This window comes from Cotesia glomerata, linkage group LG10 (assembly GCF_020080835.1).
Source record: "Cotesia glomerata isolate CgM1 linkage group LG10, MPM_Cglom_v2.3, whole genome shotgun sequence".
Classification (NCBI taxonomy): Eukaryota; Metazoa; Arthropoda; class Insecta; order Hymenoptera; family Braconidae; genus Cotesia; species Cotesia glomerata.
In genome coordinates, this window is record NC_058167.1 from 10,420,888 (window position 1) to 10,433,654 (window position 12,767).

The window sequence follows — 12,767 nt, forward strand, 5'->3', positions numbered from 1 at the left end:
TTTGAGTACCCACATCAATTTTTCATATATTTATATATATTATATATATGTATATATGAAAAATATATCAAAAAAGCATGTGGGTACTCAAATGAAAGCTCTTGATGAGTGTAACATCGGGATGAGCTTATATCTTTGAAAACGTCAACATTGATGAAAATACAGGGCATTTCAACAAATATCTAGTGAAATATTGACAATTTTAATGACATAAGCTCATCTCGATGTTACACTCATCAAGACCTTTCATTTGAGTACTCACATCAATTTTTCATATATTTATATATATTATATATAAATGTATATATGAAAAATATATCAAAAATGAATGTGGGTACTGAAATGAAAGCTTTTGATGATTGTAACATCGGGATGAGCTTATATCTTTAAAAACGTCAATGTTTAAGAAAGTACAGTGCAATTTAACAAAAGTCATTATTTAATTAAGCAAAATTTTAATTTTTTATTGTTCATAAGTTTTACTTAATTAAAAAATTATTATCTTGGTTCATTAATTTTTCTTTTGATTCAAGTTGATTTTTTTTTCATTGAAGTTCCCATTTTTTTCTCTTCTTTGAAAGCTACTACTTTGGTATGATTTATTAATGTAAGACTTATTAATTTTTCTGACTTTAATAAAAATTTTAATAACAGACGCTCTGCTAGAAAATAGATAATTATTTATTAATTAATTATTCTATCGAGCAGAAGAGCGTTTTTTAGAAAATTTTTTTTTAATTAGGAGAATTTCATGAACCTGCAATAGAATTTTAGATTAAATTTGATTATGCTTCCCCGAGAATCCAAAAAATTGCAGTAGAAGAACTTGTAACATAACTATACATAAAAATGGCGTTTTTAAGTTAAAAGAGCGGGAATTTTGAATAGAAAATATTGAAAGGTCTTGAAGATATGCACTACTGGCTCGAGACATTATCGTGTCGTATGATCCTTTAATTTTTTAACAAATATTTTATCATTATGCTTGAATATTTAGTGAAAAAGCTTAATCATTGAACTTAAAGCTATTTTGATCCAATTCATACCGTAGTTTGGCTTCAATTGAGTGTAAACTTGTCTGAGAAGATTAAAATCGATCTTATTATTTTTATAGTACAAACTGTAGAACAATATGATAAAAAATATTTTGATTTCACAAAAAAATATTTGTTTTTATTGTACATTTCGAAACTATAGATGAAAATGGCGTTTTTTAAGTTAAAAAAACAAATTTCTTAAACAAAAAACATTGAAGTTTAAAAATATTCAGCATATAAATTATTAACAGAAATTTTATTTATATACTATAATATTGGATGAAAAAGCTTGATCATTGAACTTTAAATTATCTATCCCATTCATACCGCAATTTCGCTTGAATTGAGCGCGAAGCTCTACTCGCCTGTGAACATTAAAATTGATCTCATTATCTTGATATTATACTATAAACAGTTAACGATATAATACAGAAAAACGGATTTCAAATGTAAATGCTTGTTTTTACAGTAAATTCTAGAACTATACACAAAAATGGCGTTTTATATGTAAAAAAAGCGGGAATAAAAAAATTATTTGAAAATATAAAAAACCTGTAGTATGATGAATATTCTAACTTCTTACCTTCTGTATCATCAATATATTATAATATTAAGCTTTTTTTCTTTAAGCTTGATCGTAAAACTTAAACTTGTTTTCACGCAACAGTTTCTGAATATAAGCAAGTTTTTAATACCAATTTTTATTCCATTTTCATGACAAGAGTTCAAGCGTGCATTTCGGGTTCACAAACTTTCTGCCCTCTGAAAGTAATAAACGCCAGCGGAGCAAATCCTTTCATCCTGATGATGATGACAATCACCATAACGATGACCATCGCGTTGATAATTCCAGTAATTATCCGAATAATTGTTATTGTAATCGTAATAGCATAAACAGAGAATGAAATAATTTGATTCGTAGTTGTTCGGGTTGCGGTACGCTGCGGCATCGTGTCCCCCTCCGCCATCTTGCTTTATCGATCACATTCGTAACATTCACTCTCTTTCTCTTTCTCTTTCCAACGAGTACTCTGAATAGAATAGTACACACAAAGTAGTATAGAGAGAAAGAGAGAGAGTCTGTACATAGACCTCGCTATGTTCGCCCTCTATTCTTCACCCTCTTACTCGCTCGACATCATTTTGTCCCTCGGTTGTGTTAGTTTACTTATGATTTTTTTTTTTTTTTTTTATTGTCATTATATTATTTCATCTCTTTCGAAAACAGTTTGTTGTTGTTTTATCCTTGCGCTTTTAAAGCCTCTTTATCACTCTTCTTCTTTATTTATTTATCTTCACCCTTCTACTCTGTACTTCTCGGTACGATTCGCATCCCAAAGAGTACAACTCATTATGTATTCCACGTGGATACAAAACTGGCGTCCCTCAGGCTGTGCTTTGGTGATTATTAGTTCAAAATTGGTGAGAGAATTTAGGGGTTGTTGTGTACGTTGCGGCTCCCAATTCCCGGCTGCTGGACGGACAAGCCAGCCTTTGAAGAGGGAACTTTCATACTTGCTGCCACCGTGTTTATTAATTAATGGAACAAAGTCTGGAAGGCACAGTAGAACCAAATGCTTCTAGATACCAGACGATAAGTCGATGACCCGTTAAATCTACTTTATATTTCAATTATCTACGGCACACGTTATCCGATGTCTATTATACTCTGTTGACACAAAAAAAAAAAGCTAAAAATGTCGCTATTATCCAATAAATCTATTCATTTTATTTTTTACTGAAGGTACAGTCAAATTAAAAATTATTAAAAGTTTATTTACTATCAAACATCATTTTTTTGCACGCCTCATAGCGCGAAGCGCGTGAGGTTGTGCTTTATACTCGACTCGTGAAGGTCAAGCAATTTTGTGATCTTTAATTGCCTCTATCACAACCATATTACACTTATACAATGATATAAGTAGATGGACACCGAAAAAACATTTAAATTAAACCATCTTTTACTTTCTAAAATCATTTCATGTTGCAATTTTGAAAAAAAAAAAAAAACGTTTTGAAAAAAATTTTACGTGGACGTACAAAGCCAAACAAACTTTTCTTATTTGTCACGTGAAAACTATGGCGCCACTTGATCAAGCTAGATTTTTTTAGACTACGTGCGCATATGACAAGAAAAAAGGGCGCCGAAATTAAAAAAAAAAAAATAAAAAATACTTTGTAAGAAATTACTTAATTATAATTTTTTTTTTTAATCAATTGCACAATTAATTTTTTTTTTTTTTAAATGAATGAGCGTTATGAGACGTGCACTTTTGGATTTTCCAAACTTTTTTTCATTTATCCCAAATTTAATTGATAAAAATATTAAATTTTCTTAAAGTACACATTTTAAATGGCCTATTATATAAATTTCAAGTTAATTGACCTCAGTAAAAAGGTTATGGGCCCTTAAATGACGGTTTTAAAAACCTAATTTTTTCCATTTTTTCCGTCTTGCTTCATACAAATTATAGTTAATGTAAAATTAAATTACAATAATTAATAGATAATTAAGTGATAATTAAAAAAGCTATAAAATACAGTTAATTAAAAGTTACGCGAGTATCAATAATACCTAGTAACTAAAATTTTTACTAATGTAAAAAATATATGTGATGTTTTTTTAAGTTTATTTGACATCTGTAATTCTCAATATTGTACTGGTTAATTCAATAAAACTTCTTTAAAAAAAAAAAAAAGGTTATGGGCCCAGACGAAAAATAGTTAGATTTATTGCGCAAGGTTCTGGGTTCGAATCTCAACAGAGTCACTTCAATTTTTTTTTTTTTTTTTTTTCTTAAATAAACACACTAAGTAATGAAAAAATTTATTTAGTATTAAATAATAAAGAAAAAAAATTTTTTTAAGAGTTTTGAATTTTAATTTAAAGCTATACTTATAGTAAAGTTTTATGTACTTTTTTTTATATCGGAAATATTTATTAAATGATAAAACATTGCAACAGATAACTTTTATACCCCGAAGTTATTTATTTACCGTAAACAGAGTTTTTACGTGATAGCTGAGTGTAAAAAAGCAGTTAAATTTAACCTGAGAGTTGTTTTCTTTGCTGGACGACGTGTTGTTACTGCCACCCTCTGCCTCTTGGAGGCTGCCAGAAGAACTTAAAGGAGGGAGAACTCTTGTAACTTCAAAGCAGAGTTATTTTAGGAATTATGGATGTACTTGGGGCTACATATATCGCAACCCTTGTATTTTTGCATTGGGAACGATCGATTTTCGTCTGGTAATCATACGGCGGAAAAACAGAAGAAAGAAAGGAAACAAGTAAAATAGAATAAAGTTCAGTAAAAAATTTAATTTACTTATCTGTATTGTTGGTGAAATGTATGAGGATGAGGATGAAGTATTCTGAGCATGTGTGCGAAAAGAAACAGGTGGAAAGATATAAAGGACGAATGAAGCATAGGCTTTGAGCTTTTGTCTTTAAATTCAGATAAAAAGTAAGTACTATCTGTTTAGTTATATATATTATATATTAATGTATATGTGTGTGGAACATGTTTTTGTATTTCTGAAAACTCGAGGGGTCTTCAGAAACATTTTTATCATCTTAATGAACCTTAATTAAATTAACGGTGACTATGATAAATTTTTCTTTCATCGGGATTAAGAGGCGTGAGATTAATACCGTTGCGGTGGAGATCATTTCGATGAGGAGATGAATTTCAACTGAAAACTGAAAGGAAGAGGACGAGGGAGATGGAGGAGAGAGAAAAAATTTACCCTGGAAGGCAGGCTTTGAGGACTTAAACCGACCGCAAGCTCACCGGTGCAACGAATATTGGCTGGAGCTCTAAATTGAAATGAGAGAAATTATAGTCATGATAATACGAAGGATAGCAGTGTGTGTGTGTGTGTGTGTGTATGTGTGTAGGTGGAAGCGAGAAAGAGAACGAAATTATTCAACGGAACGTGTTGTAACTTTAAAAATAGAATAATCCGAGCGCTCAATAATTCGCGTAGTCGTTCAGCTTTCAATTTATTATATTTTATACTTTAGTTTTTATTATTATTAAATTTTTTTTTTTTTATACAAAATTTATGATAATGATGTTAATATTTCAAGTCAAAATAATGATAATAATAATAATTATCACTAGCAACCTTGCAGTCACTATGTGACTTCTGTGACTTGTGAACTATAAATAAAAAAAATTTTACTTTATTAAATAATGACTTTTTATTTATTAAATTGCACTGTACTTTTTTAACTATTGATGTTTTTCAAGATATAAGCTCATTCCGATGTTACACTCATCAAAAGCTTTCATTTGAGTACCCACATGCATTTTGATATATTTTTTCATATATACATATATATAATATATATAAATATATGAAAAATTGATGTGGGTACTCAAATAAAAGGTCTCGATGAGTGTAATGTCAAATTGAGCTTATATCTTTGAAAATATCATTAGCTGACAAGATAGTAATGTCAGCTGATAATTATTGACAATTTTAAAGATATAAGCTCATCCTGATGTTATACTCATCAAGAGCTTTCATTTGAGTACCCACATGCATTTTGATATGTTTTTCATATATACATATATATAATATATATAAATATATGAAAAATTGATGTGGGTACTCAAATGAAAGGTCTCGATGAGTGTAATGTCAAATTGAGCTTATATCTTTGAAAATATCATTAGCTGACAAGATAGTAATGTCAGCTGATAATTATTGACAATTTTAAAGATATAAGCTCATCCTGATGTTATACTCATCAAGAGCTTTCATTTGAGTACCCACATGCATTTTGATATATTTTTCATATATACATATATATAATATATATAAATATATGAAAAATTGATGTGGGTACTTAAATGAAAGGTCTTGATGAGTGTATCATTGGGATGAGCTTATATCTTTAAAAATGTCAATAGTTCACAAGATATAAAGTCATTTCTTAATTATGTATCTAGAAGTAGAGCATTTTCGAATGCAGCCTAAATACTTATCATCATAAATTGACTATTGGTGTGGATGATACGAAACCTTGAAAAGGCACAACTCCAGGTCAAGACTTTTCCAACGATACCAAATTTAACCATAAAAGCCCATTTTATCATATAAATACACTAGCCATAAAATTTTGCTTATTCTCTATAAGATAATATAGATTACTGTTATTTTTTTTCATAACAAAAATTTTTTTTGTATATATTTTTATAATAGAAAAAATTTTTTACTATAATAAAAATTCAAATTAATAAAAATAATAAATTTTTAATAAAATGTATATATATGTTTTTAAATAAAACCAAAAATTGGATTAATTTAAGTTTCCTTACAAATTAAAATAAATTTTCAATATCTAAAATACAATTATTATAAAAGTACAAAAAAATTTCAATATTTTTTGCATTAAAAAAAAATTATAATAATCATAATTCAACTTGAAATTTCTTCAGTTACTATGACTATTATAGTTTTAAAATTTATATTGTTTAACGTCAAGTGTCATTATAAAAGTCGACTAACTTGTTAGTTTGAATATTTTTTAGACTTAATTCAAGATGTTAGGTCAGTGCGGCTGGATTTCATGCTTTTATTCTTTTTTAATTAATTTAATTTTCCTGGATGTCAAGAGGAGCTGAATCAAGGGAAAAATAGAATGAAGAAAAGGAGGCAAGAGTACGAACAAGAAGGAAGAATAAAAAAAGCTAAAATAGAGGAATAAGAATAAAGCAGAAGCAGAAAAGCCGGTGAATAGATGCGCAAACGCAACCCGGCTTGTCCAATTTAGCAATACCGGCGGACAGTCGCGCGGTGCTTTTGACACGCGCCACATCTAATACATCCATACTCGCCCTTATTTGCGCTCACACAAGTTATCTTCCGCAAGCTCACTTCTTCATTGAGTTAACAACTAACTTGGCTTGATTTAATTTTCTAATTACTATTTTCATCATCATTGTTGATAATTTAATTCAATTGAATATTGTTATTATTATTGTTGTTATAATAGTGAACCAAGTAAAGTGTCTTTCAGAACAAGAAGTCTATTGTCAACAAGAAGTCTCGGAGCGAGCATGTGTATGTGTATGAGCTGGACTATCGGATATCGATAATGTTCTCAAGCTTTTATATATTTATCTTTTCATCTGGATGACGTGCATTGGCTATCCTAAACTTCCAGAGATAAATCACGTACGCCTGTACTTAACAGCACAGACACACGTTGCCGGTAGACTGTTGTTATTGTTGTTGTCATTTCACCCCTCGTGGATTTTTTCCTGCTCGATGTACTGAAATAAAAACCGTGTAAAGGAAATGAAAACCCATCAAGCTTGAATGTTAAATTAAAAAATCTTACTGTATAGAACTGTAAATATATCTCGCCGCTTACATTATTTTATCATTAATGATTTTACACTGAGTACTTTTTCATCTATATTCATCGCCGAGTGAAAACAGTATGACTTAGTGAATATTAAAATCCAGATATAGATACAGGTAGAGCTATATAGATATATCTAGCGTTTTTTTAGTTCAAGTGAGTGATTTTTTTACTTCCAGCTGAAAATAACAGCAGGAATATTTTGATTCTGAATTACTAGGAGCAAGAGTCGAGGTGTGGTCCGGCACGCTGTCCATTACCACTGATTCACTTATTAATACAAGGTACTAAACTACTTCTTAAACCAAAGTGGATTTTATAATTAATTATTGTCTAATGATTGATTCGTTTTTGGACAATATGTACTTTATATTTATATTTCATGAACAAGTGATTTTATTATTTATTATTCATTTAAGGGTGCAAGATAGGGTAAAATTCATGAAAACCTTTTTTGTGAGAAATTTAATTTCCTACAATTAATGCTTTAGAAGTTTTCTATTTTTAATATTTCATCCGAATTTTAAACTTTATTCTATTGATTTTTAAGTATTTACAAAATTCAAGTGTTTTTTATGGAGAATTAAATAGAAATTTTTTTTTATCTTTAATTGTTTTTTTTTTTTGGTTCGTTAGTTGCCGTAAATATTATTGTGAACTTTTTTTTTGAGTTAAGCAATCAGTTACATTTAATCAACTTTTGTAGAATGTTGACAATTTATTATTATTATTTTATGTGAGACAGATCTGAATTTTATTTTAATTTAATTGATTTGAATAAATTCATTTTTATGATATAAAATTTTCAATTTTTTCTTTTTTTTCATATTTCTATCGAAGATTATTTTTATCATAAAAAAAATATCAATCTGCGGTAAACCGCGAAAATCCGTGAAATAGAAAAAATATTAATACGTTTCATTTTTTATACAATCAATTATCAGTGATTTGACAAATTATTATTGTTATTATTATTATTATTATTATTATTATTTATTAAAGAGCATTTATTATTTTTAAGCCAAATCACCCGATCCACTTAAAGATTATTCAATTTTTATTTTTATTACCTATTTTCTCCACAATATTGTCAGTATGAACACTCATACTATCTTCGGATGAATATATAATAATTAAAAAATTTTTTAAGACACTTTTAGTTGGGTTTATGGAAAGATATTATTTTTTACTCCGTGAAACTTTTTTCGGTAACCCAAAAAATAATTCTTATCGGGTCATTTGCACGGAAATAAGAAAACTCGAAAAATTACAGTATAAAATGTAAAATCGGTCCCGTCGTAATCAAAACTAGAAAAATTACAGTTTGAAATAACATTTTTCTAAATTCAATTTGTTAATTTAATATTCAGAGCTTTTAATGTAAATATTAGGGGACGGACGGGCAAGACGGAGAGGGCGGGTAAAATGAATAATCGTTTTAAATCGCTGGTCGGTCGATAGAAACATTTTAGACAGCAATCTATCAATCTATTATGTAACTACACTTACCGTTATCGATAAAGCATTGGTTTTGCATACTTGTGGGAATTTTTTTTATAAATATTGAAATTTAGGAAAAAAAAAAAATTTTAAATCGTAAGTATACAGTACTTAGTTTAATGTTGTTAAGGACGATGCAGATTTGATTTTTTTTCTTCATATTCAGGACGCGGTTGATATTTTTGCGACGATTGTTTTGATTGAAATGTATTTTCCAATCAGTATTCGTTTTACGCGACCTGAGTATTCATTTTGCCCGCCCTGGTAGGGCAAAACGGATAATGTTGACTTTTTTTTTTTTTAATTTCGAAGAAGAATTTCTTTGTTATTATTTTTATTTTACTTTAATTATAAACTTCAATTACCCAAAAAATTATTAGCCAAAGTTAAGAATGGATATGATTGTAATATATATTTGTTATTTCATTTTCAAATTAACATATCCGTTTTGCCCGTCCTTCCCCTACATTTTACAATGTAATTCTTATAAAATCTGTGATAATTGCAATCTGAAACTGTAATTTTTCCAGTTTTCATCACGAAGCGCCACGTTGCATTATACACAGTAAAAAATTTTTCGTCATTGTGTAAAGTGTAAAAATGTTTGTGTAAAATTTAACATTTTAGTATGTTGATTCAACACAATAGAGTGTTGATTCAACACAGATTGTGTAAAAAAAGTCATCAACACAAATTTTTGTGTTAAATTTGACGAAAATTTTTTACTGTGTATACTGTAATTTTTCGAGTTCTTTTTTTCCGTGTGGCTTAAAAATAATAAATGCTCTTTAATAAGTAAAATCGCCGATCTTAAAATAATATAAATTATTATTATTATTATTATTAGTATTTTAATTCAATTATTGTCAAAACTTAAACTTAATATTAAATTAAACTTACTCCAAAATGAATTTCTCATTGCAAGTATCTAAATTACTTTCTAAGAATTTAGTGATAAAATTACAATCACAATTGTTATTTCCAACGTTTCGTAATGTTATTATTACTCCATCAGTCTATAAATAGAATCATACTAGTATAAACGATACTTTTAAACTCACGTAATCAATAAATACAAATACAACTCATAAACATTGTAAAGCAAGTTACATCACAAATTTAAAGCATTAACATTATTTTAATTTTACAAAATTCTTCTACGGCCTTTAACACACAAAGTTCCCCAATTAAAAATTTAAGAAATGAACGCTAGATCTTGCAAGAAGAAAAAAAAATATTAATTAAAATAAGAGTAAAAAGGTAAAATCAATTGAAGTGTAAATTGAAGCTTTTTTCAGTAGTTGAAAGCTGAAATAAAGATAAAAAGAAATAAAGATTGACAAGTGGTGATCTGAGACGCGTCTCACGTTTCTCCTTGGATTCCCTCGCGTCTTTTATACTACTACCCTTACTAGCGTACAGCTCTTTATACCCTCCAAGGGCACCCTCTGGCTCACTGAGAGTCACGTGATGGTTCAAACACTGAGGAGGGCCGAACAGAGTACCGAGTGTTAGGTACACCTAACCTGGCGTGCTCCTTGGATTGGATAAGCACCCGCTGAAAAACTTTACTTTCCTAGCTTTGGCTTTAACTTGAGCTTTAGCTTTTCTTTCATTCTCATTCTCTTTATACTTAATACTTTGCCTTAGCTTTACTTTCTATAGCTCTCGGCAAACTCGGAACGAAAAATAACGGCAATATATTAACGTCGAATACATTTATTTTTTCATAACTCAACCACTCTTTTTACCTCATAAATCATTACTACATTTCGCCCATTTTACATTTTCTGTTTTATATTCTTCATTATACTTTTTATATGATGGATATATTTCCTTTGTATTATTTATTATTAAATTAAATTAGATGTTCGTTAAGAGTAATAAATTACGAGAAATAGCTAACCAATTTTTTTTATTAAGTTTCTACTTAAAGAATTGAAAAAAAAAATTTTTTTCATAATAATTTATAAAATAAAAATAATAATAATGAACTAAAGATTGTAATTTTATGACTTAATCCTTAAGTTTTAGAAAGTAATTTAAATTTTTTAAATAAAATTAAAGCTCTTAAAATTGATAGGAATAATTAGTTTTTATATTTTAACTTAATTTATTTAAAAGCAAAAAATTATATTCTTATATCAGTAATTTTCATCAGAATAGTTTTAAAATAATAGAAATAATAATAATTGTATTTTAAAAATTGTAGGAGTTTATTTCAAATTGGACTGTCCTATATTTTTTTAGCAGTTTTTTCATATATATATTCACTGAGTATAAAAGGAATGTTTTATATTTTTTTTATTGATAAATTTTTTTTTTTTTTCGTAATAAAAATATTTTTCTTTTATAAAAATAAAAATAAAAGAAAATTTGATACATAAAAATTTGATATTTTAATAAATAACATCAGTCAAATTAATAAAATTGAAATAAAACTGATATTTAAAATAATCTATATTATTAAGAGAATAAGCAAAATTTTGTGGCTAGTGTATTAATATGATAAAATAGGTTTTTATGGTTGAATTTGATATCGTTGGAAAAATTTTGATATGGAGTTGTGCCTTTTCATAGTTTCATATCATTCTTACCGATAGTCAATTTATTATGATAAGTATTTTAGGCTGCAATCGAAAATGCACTATCTCTAGATACATAATTAAGAAATGACCTAGTATCTCGTGAACTATTGACATTTTTAGAGATATAAGCTCATCCCGATGTTACACTCATCAAGACCTTTCATTTAAGTACCCACATCGTTTTTTCATATATTTATATATATATATATATATATATATATATATATATATATATATATATATATATATATATATATATATATATATATATATATATATGAAAAATATATCAAAAATGCATGTGGGTACTCAAATGAAAGCTTTTGATGAGTGTAACATCGGGATGAGCTTAAATCTTTAAAATTATCAATAATTATCAACTGACATTACTATCTTGTCAGCTAATGATATTTTTAAAGATATAAGCTCACCCCGTCATTACACTCATCGAGACCTTTCATTTAAGTACCCACATCAATTTTTCATATATTTATATATATTATATATATGTATATATGAAAAATATATCAAAATGCATGTGGGTACTCAAATGAAAGCTCTTGATGAGTGTAACATCAGGATGAGCTTATATCTTTAAAAATGTCAGTTATTAAGAAATAACCTTGTATCTTGTGAACTATTGTCATTTTTAAAGATATAAACCCATCCTGATGTTACACTCATCGAGACCTTTCATTTAAGTACCCACATCGTTTTTTCATATATTTATATATATTATATATATGTATATATGAAAAATATATCAAAATGCATGTGGGTACTCAAATGAAAGCTCTTGATGAGTGTAACATCAGGATGAGCTTATATCTTTAAAAATGTCAGTTATTAAGAAATAACCTTGTATCTTGTGCACTTTTGTCATTTTTAAAGATATACATACCTCCTGATGTTACACTCATCGAGACCTTTCATTTAAGTACCCACATCGTTTTTTCATATATTTATATATATTATATATATGTATATATGAAAAATATATCAAAATGCATGTGGGTACTCAAATGAAAGCTCTTGATGAGTGTAACATCAGGATGAGCTTATATCTTTAAAAATGTCAGTTATTAAGAAATAACCTTGTATCTTGTGAACTATTGTCATTTTTAAAGATATAAACCCATCCTGATGTTACACTCATCGAGACCTTTCATTTGAGTACCCACATCAATTTTTCATATATTTATATATATTGTATATATGTATATATGAAAAATATACCAAAATGCATGTGGGTACTTAAATGAAAGC

At 27.8% G+C, this 12,767-nt stretch overlaps 1 protein-coding gene across 2 annotated transcripts in view; it reads left to right on the forward strand.

The window, feature by feature from the left end:
• The window catches only part of LOC123272985 (stress-activated protein kinase JNK), a 69,465-nt gene that overhangs the window by 15,530 nt on the left and 41,168 nt on the right, over nt 1-12,767 (forward strand). The window contains exons 1-2 of one of the 2 annotated variants that reach the window (XM_044740054.1): nt 6,860-7,529; nt 7,593-7,697. The exons of the other annotated variant lie outside the window; for it this stretch is intronic. The gene's annotated coding sequence lies outside the window, so the exon portion shown is untranslated. Of the gene's footprint in view, nt 1-6,859; nt 7,530-7,592; nt 7,698-12,767 lie in introns of those variants that run through there. 2 annotated transcript variants of the gene reach the window in all.